Source organism: Gobio gobio (genome assembly GCF_949357685.1).
Source record: "Gobio gobio genome assembly, chromosome: 24".
In the NCBI taxonomy this organism is placed as follows: domain Eukaryota; kingdom Metazoa; phylum Chordata; class Actinopteri; order Cypriniformes; family Gobionidae; genus Gobio; species Gobio gobio.
In genome coordinates, this window is record NC_137120.1 from 25631145 (window position 1) to 25641053 (window position 9909).

Genomic DNA, 9909 nt, shown 5'->3' on the forward strand with positions numbered 1-9909 from the left:
GGTCTTGTCCGAGACCATAAGCCGAGACCCAGATCCAGACCAAGACACTGAGTAATGCGACCCACACCATGGTCACATTAATGTGGTCTCGAGAGATCTCAAGACCAAAGCCACAACATCAAGACTCTGATTAAAAGTATAGTCATTTAAAACTATTAATTGGAAAGATTGGTACCTGGCATGCAAATGGAAACCCTTAAAAAAAACATTTTGGATGTTCCAGCAATGACACTGTGGTTCTCGTCTTGCAGTTTTCTTTTTCGTTTCAATGCTGTCTAAGCGCTCTGATGAGCTGGAGTCTCGGTATGGAGAAAGTCAGATGGCAGGACTGAAGCCAGTGTGGTTTCTGCGGCAGACGTACTCTGACAGGTATAAACATATGAAGTTGAACCAGAAAAAAGGGGGTAAAGCAAGCGCGCTAGTGCTAAGAGGTCGTGTATGCTATCAAAATGAACTGAAAAAGCTCTTTCGGAACAAAATAACGTCACATAGCTGAGGTACCTGTTCTAATGTGTCTAATGTCTGACTTCTGGACAGGCTTGTCAAAGTTCAGGGTTTTTAATAATTCTGGTACAGTCCATATGGTGAAATTGTGGTGGGGCTTTGGCCTTCTCTCTCCGGCAGTTGCCTGCCATGACTGTGAGGTTCATTCCATCCTGATTATAATTGCTTTCATCTTGTACCGTGACTGTTTTCAATTCTTCACGGTCCTGTCAGCTCAGCCAGGTTCAAAGAGGTTGCAGGAGTCCCATAAGTCTTGTATTTGCTGCTGTGATCTAAGTGTGTAATTAATAAACACTTGTTTTGGGCTCCATTGTCAGTGGAAATCTTATTAAAGAAATGATCTTCTTCTTTTAAAATGCCTTGTTGTTTGTTCTTTTGTTTACTCCTGTGTTTTATTTGGATTTTGATTTACATTTTCAAACATTTGTTGAAGTTTGGTCTGTTACAGTTAGATATTTTTTTCATGGTTGACTAAAATTGTGATTTTACACGACCGTTCAAAAGTTTGGGTGTTTTTGAAAGAAGTCTCTAATGCTCAAGGCGACATTTATTTGATCAAAATAGAATTAGAATTAGAAATAAAAATGTATTTTCTAAAATAAAAATGTTCTAATACATTTTTTTAAATGCGTTAGAAGCAACGCGTTTGTGCTTTGTTTGCGCAAAAAAGCATAATTTACCACTTTATTTACAAAATATTAATCTCCAACATGCATTGTGGTGCTTTCATGAACACACTTTTTAACGCAAAACAAAGTACTTACGGCGCATCATTGACGTGAACTAACCACTTAAAATTTTGTGGAAACCATAATAATTTTTTCCCCCCTAGATTCAGAGGGTGCTCTGGGAGTATGGGGTCCGGGGCCCCCTGCTTAGGGCTGTTCGGTCCCTGTACGACCGGAGCAGGTGCTTGGTCCGCATTGACGACAGTAAGTCGGACTTGTTACCGGTGCATGTTGGACTCCGGCAGGGCTGCCCTTTGTCACCGGTTCTGTTCATAATTTTTATGGACAGAATTTCTAGGCGCAGCCATGGGGCGGAGAGTGTCCGGTTTGGGGACCACGTGATTTCGTCGCTGCTTTTTGCGGATGATATTGTCGTGTTGGCCTCCTCAGACCAGGACCTTTAGTGTGCACTGGGACGGTTTGCAGCCGAGTGTGAAGCGGCTGGGATGAGAATCACCATCTCCAAGACTGAGGCCATGGTTCTCAGTCGGAAAGGGTGGCTTGCCCACTTCAGGTTGGTGGAGAGTTCCTGTGGGAGGGTGGAACGGGAGATTGACAGACGGATCGGCGCAGCTTTTGCAGTAATGCAGTCGATGTACCGGTCTGTCGTGGTGAAGAAGGAACTGAGCTGTAAGGTGAAGCTCTCGATTTACCAGTTGATCTACGTTCCTACTCTCACCTATGGTAGTGAGCTGTGGGTCATGACCGAAAGGACAAGATCCCTGATACAGGCGGCCAAAATTAGCTTTGTCCGCAGGGTGGCTGGGCACTCCCTTAGAGATAGGGTAAGAAACTCGGTCACTCGGGAGAAGCTCAGAGTAGAGCCGTTTCTCCTCCACATCGAGAGGAGCCAGCTGTGGTGGCTCGGGCATCTATTTCGGGTGCCTCCTGGACGCCTTCCCAGACCTAGGACACGCTGGAGGGATTATGTCTCCCGGCTGGCCTGGGAACGCCTCGGGGTTCCCCCGGAAGAGCTGGAGGAAGTGGCTAGGGACATTTGGTGCCGTGACCCGGATGGGACCAAGGATTAGGGGGTTGAGTGTAACAGATATAGGCCAGTAAGAGCGGTGCGTACCCTGGCGCCAAAAGGTGCACTAACGACTGACGCTAGAGGCTGTGGTCTTTAGCATCTTTGTTAAAGCACCTGCTACCCACGCCGGAGACCCCGGTTTGAATCCTGCTCAGAGCGAGTCAAGTACAACCAAATTCATTAAGTCCAATAATGATGAAGGAGATTCAAAAGATCAAACTTGTAACTTACCTATTAAATAACGTAAATTCAGATAATCCACAAAGCAGCATGACAATAATGAGCACAGACAATAATGAATTAAAGGAAATGAGGAACTTAAATACACATAGTGATGAACTCAAATACAGACAGGTGACTCAACTTATTAGTCAAAAGATGAATAACCATAGTAACTACTGACAAACAGGAACATAGGAAACAAAGATAAGTAAACTAAAAGTCCTTGAAAATGAAAGACAAACTAAACTGAACATGATTGTAACAATGGCAGATGCAGAACTGATATATCAGGGAATTACATATCCCAATTCCAGTGTTTTGATATAAAAGTGTCTACTAAATGACTAAAATAGCTAACAATGAAATACATTCTTGGTTTTAAAATGATACTTTCCTTGTCAGGCATCATTTTTCTTGCCAAATGCAGTTTTTTTCCCCCCATTCAGTTTATTTTCCATCTTCTGTAGGTCCCACGTTACAATGAATCTGTAAGGAGTACATTTTAGGGTCTTTCCAGTATTTTAATTCAGAACATGTTCACTCAGAGAAAAAAGTCAAGTTTATCTGTGTATTTTTTCTACCATAAAATTCTTGTACAGAGACAACTAAGTTGGTCCATTTGGTGGCTGATTTCTCCAAACATGGCGAATCTGTAGCATTTTCAACATGGCTTGGTTTGTTTGAGAGTTCACATAAAATATGGACTTGACCAGTGCAGCGTGTTTTTTTTTTTTTTTACAGCACGACAGTCTGTGGTCACTATGAACATATTTGGAATGACAAAGAAATTAAATGAATCAGTACTGTGAGTGGAAATGCTGATTCGTGTTACTGATTCATGTTGATTCATCTTGGTAGAGCTGCATATCCAGACAAACTCATTGTGATCAATGCATTTCAGGTTCATGCTAATTTATTCCACATGTGTCAGATTAAAATTAAAAAAATTCAGCTGGTCAAGAGGGCAGAGCAACAAATGTATCTATTTTTCAGTTTTATTAAGGACTTGCTGGCTTAGCATATGCATAATGAATTATTTTAAGAAGCTCACTTTATGCTGAGTTCTGTCTCTGTCCTCCTGTCTTTTCTTTGGCAGCTGACAAAAGGTTGAAGGAGGAACAGGAAGACCCTTTTTTCCTTGCAGTACCTTGGAAAGAATGAATCTAAAGAAACATATGTTGGGTGATGAAGCGGGTGCCTTTTCCAGTTTGAGAGGGTGACTTTTAAAGTACATTTTGCACGATTTTAACCATTCTGTGAGAAGAATGTGCCAAGCCAAATAATGCATTTAATGTAATTTTATTATTTATTGTATTTTAAATATTCACCTTCCTATTTTCAGTTGTTTAATTTACGGTTGTTTAATTAAAACAACAAGGTAAAAATAGTTAACTTCCTTGAAGAGTTCACTTCTTCAAAGTATGATGGTTTCATTATGGTAATGGCACGTTTTTTCCCCCATATTTGTTTTAAATTATAGACCAATTTAAGATAAAAGTATGACAGTAACAGGGTTGAATTTTTAGTGTTGTCTTACTGACCAACTAAAAAAACAAGATAAGATACTTAACTGTCTTGAAGAGTCACATTGACACATTTATTGAATTTTTTTTTTATATATATATATACAGAATAAAGATAAAAAATATGATGGTAACAGACGTTTAGTATTGTTTAGTCAAAAAAACAAGATTAAGATACTTATCTTTCTAATGTAATTTCTTAAATGTATTGATCATTTAAGGTAAAAAAATTCAAGTCTTAAAGTCTAATAGCTGTCTGAAATTGCATGTTGTTTTCATCAACAAAAATGCGAATATTAGCTAAACACAGGGGTGAGAACAGGCCAAAAATCTTTTAAATTAAAAATAAGAAAGAATAGTATTTTTAGAGAAACCAACTAAAATAGTAATTTTAACACAAATTTATGAGGGACATAAATGGCACCCATTCTGTGTAAGTCAAGTGGGCCTAAACAGAACTCCATTAAATTTCCACAGGAACAACTGATGCTTATTTCTGGATAGATGTGCCTGCAGGAGCAACATGAAGGTTTCTGTTGGAAAGATTTACCTTGTAGTCTTGTAGTATCTATGTTGTCCGCAGTCCTGTCTCCATCTCAGTCCTTGCCGTTCCTCAGAGACGTGTCCTGTTGAAGTTTTGATGTCTCGTGATAGTATCTGGTCTGTTCATTATGACACTCCCTCTTGAGACGGTCAAGGTGAGTAAAAAATGTCTCCCTTTGCAAATGCATATGCGTAGTTGCGCACCAACTTTGGCGTGCTTTAGGATGACTTATAGATCAAAAGATTTGGGCAGAGAAAAGAATACACATGGCTACTTTTGAACAGCTGTCAATGGAAAAACATGCTAGCATGCTAGCCAGCTAAACCTTGACCCTTTGTCTGGAACTACATGTAAATCCTTGCGGTAAGCGACATGCGTTTTAGTAGTCAATGATCATTTGTTCCAATGATTCCTCCTGATGCTGACATGAAGACAGTCGAGTTAGCCAAATGTGTCAGCTCTTCCTGAAAGAGACCGACGTCAGTGAAGTACCAGGATCATTCGAAATAAAGGATGACGTTCATAGTGAACACTGAAACAAAGGAGCTTTAATGTTGAGGGACTTTACCCTTCACTTTCAATTCAATGATTCGCTTGCTGTGCATTTGGATGAAGTACTGATGGAGGGTTAAATGAATCAGATTGGCCAGTAACATCAACAAACCATTTTCCCTTCACACCTCAGTGCTGCTGGCCTCATAAATTGAGACTTTGAATTCTCGCACACATGGCTTTTTGCTTGCCAGTAGTCAATATGACTATGAAATGTCTGAAATAAGAGCCTTCATTGAACAGTTTGAGAGTTCATGCAGGCTGCCAAACTCATTGCTTGATGGTCTATTCCCCTCGTGCTCTCACTTACCCTGGTGGTCTTTGAAGAAAACTTCATAAGTTTTTCTTTGCTAGAGGGTGGTGACAAGGTTCACATCTCCTCTCCAATTCAGTACGCACATATCACATTACTCTCCAATGACAAAGTTACATGTTGCAGAGTGCAAAATTAAAAAACAAAGAAGCTGTACCTTCTTATTACAAAGTTGATTGAAATGGACTATGTTTCTTCGCAGAAGAACATTTAAGCATGACCGTGTACTTGTTTAGTAAGTAGCCTCTACTTTGCCCTTTTAGGTTTTTTTGTGATAATGACCACCTTACAGTACGTTATGCCTTACATATAATCAAGTGTTTCTGGCTAACATTGCCAGATTCCATGTATCCTGCTTTAATCAACCACAGGGCTATCAAAAGTACGAAACATTCAAATCACTTAAAAGATGACTGATCTAAGGATGGCGAGGCAGTGCATGCAGTCCATTCATCAGCAGTAATTACATTACATCACAACCATGCAAGCCACAAGACCCTCGCGCTTATGTAACCATAAATAGCCCCCCCCTCTCTATGCCTAAATGAGAACCATGCATGTATGTCTGTAATCCCGTAGAAGTTGTGGAATCATAAACATTGTCATTCAACATTACATTTAGGAACCCAGGACATGTTCTTGATGAGGTGCAAATTCATTCCCCATTGTTCCTGAGTTTTATTTATAGAAAAAATTAAGATAAAAAATATGATTCTAACAGGTTTGGTTGTAATATTGTCTTACAGACAATTAAAAAAAAGATGAAGATATAACTTTCTTGAGAAGTTAATTTCTTGAAAGTATGATGGTGTCATTGTGATAGATTTTTTCCATGTTTCTTTTTTTTATGTATCGAACAATTTAAGATAAGTTGTGATGGTAACAGAGTTGACAATTTAATATTGTATTAAAAAAATTATTCATAGAATAATTTAGGCTACGATAAAAATATGGTAACATTATGTAAAGTAATTCCACTGGAGGCAAGTTGATGTGATGAACCCAAGTGTAGTTTATTTAGCGTGAAGAGATACAACACAAACGATGACTTGACTTGAAACACAAACAGAGTTGGCTATAAACAGGCTTGGCTTGACTTGACTTGACTTGAAACATGACAGACCAACAGTGGTTACAGGTAACAATACTCGACAAGGGAGCATGGCAAACATGAGGGCTTAAATACACAAAGACTAATGACTAAACAAGACCTGTGAAAAATCAAGACAATGAACCGCTGACAAAACTGAACTAAGAACCCACATGACTAAATCAACCAATGACAACAGGCTTGTTCGACTTGATGCAGCGATGCGCAGACCGATTTTTTTTTTTACATCCTTTCATTTAGTCGCGATGTTATGTTGTCATGTTTATCAAAATAAAACTGATAAAACACGTAGACCCCACATCATTGATAGTGTAGGCTTATGTTGAACTTTATTCTTGTACAAACACACGCTGTATTAAGCAGTGCATAAAGTATTACATGACAATAATGTTGAAAACATCTACGTATAGACAAATAAAGCATTTATTTCACTTCAGCTGTGATAAAGTATAACACGGCGCGAGCATCACTGCGGGAAGCAGAAAGTGTCCGACTTCACGTCTCCGTTTGCAGCACCTCCCCGCCTGCACGTGGCTACTCTCGCCGATCGGTTGCATCCAGCCACAGCCGATGTCGTACACACCTAATATGACTCAAGAGAATAGGGAATCACATGACAATGGAGCACATTGGAGGATCACATGACAAACAGGAACACATGACAAAAACCAGGAAAGATGACAGTAGCCGCGTTTCCATTACAGATTTGCACAAAACTTTTGCGATATTTCGATAAAAAAATATTGCGAAATGACGGCGTTTACATTAAATGATGTTATGCGACTAAAACAATTTTCCTCTCGTGATAAGTCATTCCAAAAATTATGCTTTGCATGTTGTTAGGTTTATGTATATCCCAGTCACGCACGCCATTATTTTTAATGGAAAGAGACGTGTGTGTTATCCAAGCACTGATGGCAAGGAAAGCACCTTATACTTAAGCGGCACATATGAGGTGTTTCTGGGTGTTTCTCTCTCTTATCTGCTTCAAGGTCTTGATCAATTGTGGCATTTAATATTCTATTGTTTTTATGAGTTTAATAAAGAACTCTGTCTCGTCTTTTGTCCAAACATACCATCATCTGTAAAGAATGATCGACTTTTACATTTTACGTTATTGTGACGCATTGCTGCCACATACAGAGACGAGCTTAAAGTTTGAATTTGCATGGTTATAACTCAAAGGTTTTTAACCACTTTGTTATTTTGCCTTGGAATTTAATTTGGTGGAAATATAAACTGAATTTAGAAAAGCTTTAATAAACAAAATATATTTTTGAAATGAAGACAGCGTTTGGAGTGGAGTGCAAAATAATCTGTTCCCTGAGTCTATGACCTTTGCTGTTATTGTGAGTGTACACAAATAAAAGTAGACAGTTTACTGTTTATAATTATATCTTGCACTGATCTGTATGGCTAAAAATGACTCACAAAAGTATTGTGAGTTGTTTCCGCTGTAATAAAGGAAAAAATCCATCAGAAGGCGCCGACGACTTCGTCGGACAGACGGTTAAAGAAAACGTAATCTATTTAGTTTCATAGTTAGGCTATGTTTAAATATGTTGATTATGAAAAGTGAACAGCATGAGAAATGCTACATAATCAGATGCGCATATGTCTGGGGACATGGATTTTGAGCACTTCATAGAATTTTGTTTTCAAGAAAGTTTTTCTTTAAAATGAATTTCATTTTTTGTATAAATTGTATTTTAATTTTGATCAATGTTTAATCAACTATTTGGCTGTATATTTAATAAATAAGAAGCAAACCAAGATTGTCGGGAATGGATTGACGTGCGTAACTGTGCTGTTCCTGCTATCTTTGAGTAAGGCTGAAACTATTGCGTCTTTGGGTTTTAATACATTTTTTGAATATATGTCTTAATTACAGTAGGCCTATTATGATATTTGTGGCTGCACCGGGGTTAGTCATTACTAGGTTAAAGTTGCGCCACTGTCCTTATTAGGAGAAAATATATGTTGTTTTAACGACATAAGATCTCGTTATTACGACATACTTGAGTGGAAAAAAAATAATATAGGCCCTATGTGGGAGCAATGTGTGACCGTACCAGGTGACCTGTCAATGCGAAAAAACTGTTTCCATTGCAGTTTTGCAAAAATTCCTTTTTTCGAATTGCCTGAAAAACCACTCATGCGAGCATAAACTTTTAACTTTTTTGCAATATATGGGAGTTTTTGCGAAATTGACACGTTTCCATTGGGTGTATTTTCAATTTTCAATTTCTATTTGCTCAATTTGAAGGGTAATGGAAACGCGGCTAGTGAACATGAACTTGAAACAAAACCCAAACACATCGTGACACACTATGACAATTTTAATTTTTTTCATGTTTTTTTTTCATTTATAGAACAAATTTAAGATAAAAATGTGATGGTAACATGGTTTACAATTTAATATTGTATAACTGACAAGTAAAAAAACAAGATCAATATACATTACTTTCTCGAAGAGTTCATTTCTTGAAAGTATGATGGTGTCATTATGACATTGTTTTTTAAATATATAGAACCATTTAAGATACAAAATATGATGGTAACAGATGACGTTTTACTGACGAAAAACAAGATAAGGATGGGCTGCGAACACAGGACAGCTTGTTCTTGTTTCGGAGCGAATTCACGCCCCCTCGTTCCTGAGTCACGAACTGAACCGCGTCTCATAAGATGGCAGAGAATCTATCATTGTGTATCTTTTCTTTCTTCTTTCTTTGATTTCAGTGTCCTGTTCTTTTCCCAAGGGACAGACCTCTAATTGGATCTGCAGACAGCCATCTTATGTTTGTAATCGGACCGTATCTTTTCTCGATTAATGCGCAATTGAACCGGATCAGAGTAGGGCAATTTAGCAAATCTGTTTTCTTTATTAGGGAATGTACCGAAACAAACAACCTGGTGATTCGAAATCGCAAGCATATGTGGAGAGGCCTTTCTGCACCTATGCGCAAATGCCGAATTGGTAACTTCTGAGCACAAATCTATGATTTGTGCCAAAAGTCGAGATTTCAATCAGTCAAAGGACTCATTGCCTGATTGTATGACAGCCAGGTTGGCGGGCACAACGATGGCCTGCAACTGCAGAGCTCATCAGGTGGAGAGATATTCAGTGGATTTGTTTCCCTCTTCTTTTGTCTGTTTAAACAATTAAGGCCTGGACATGACAGAGAATTGGACGGGCGTCCCCTTCGAGGTCTCTTGTGTAAGATCCCGCTCCAGCCGTGATTAAGTGATGTCTTTTGGAGCCGGTGCCGGTTTAGTTATTTCTTTTGTTTTGGGCTCCAAGGAAAATCTCCACCAGAGCAGATGGTGGGGTAGGCAGGAGTGAAAGGGAGATGAAGGAAAGCAAGAGAGAGGTGACACA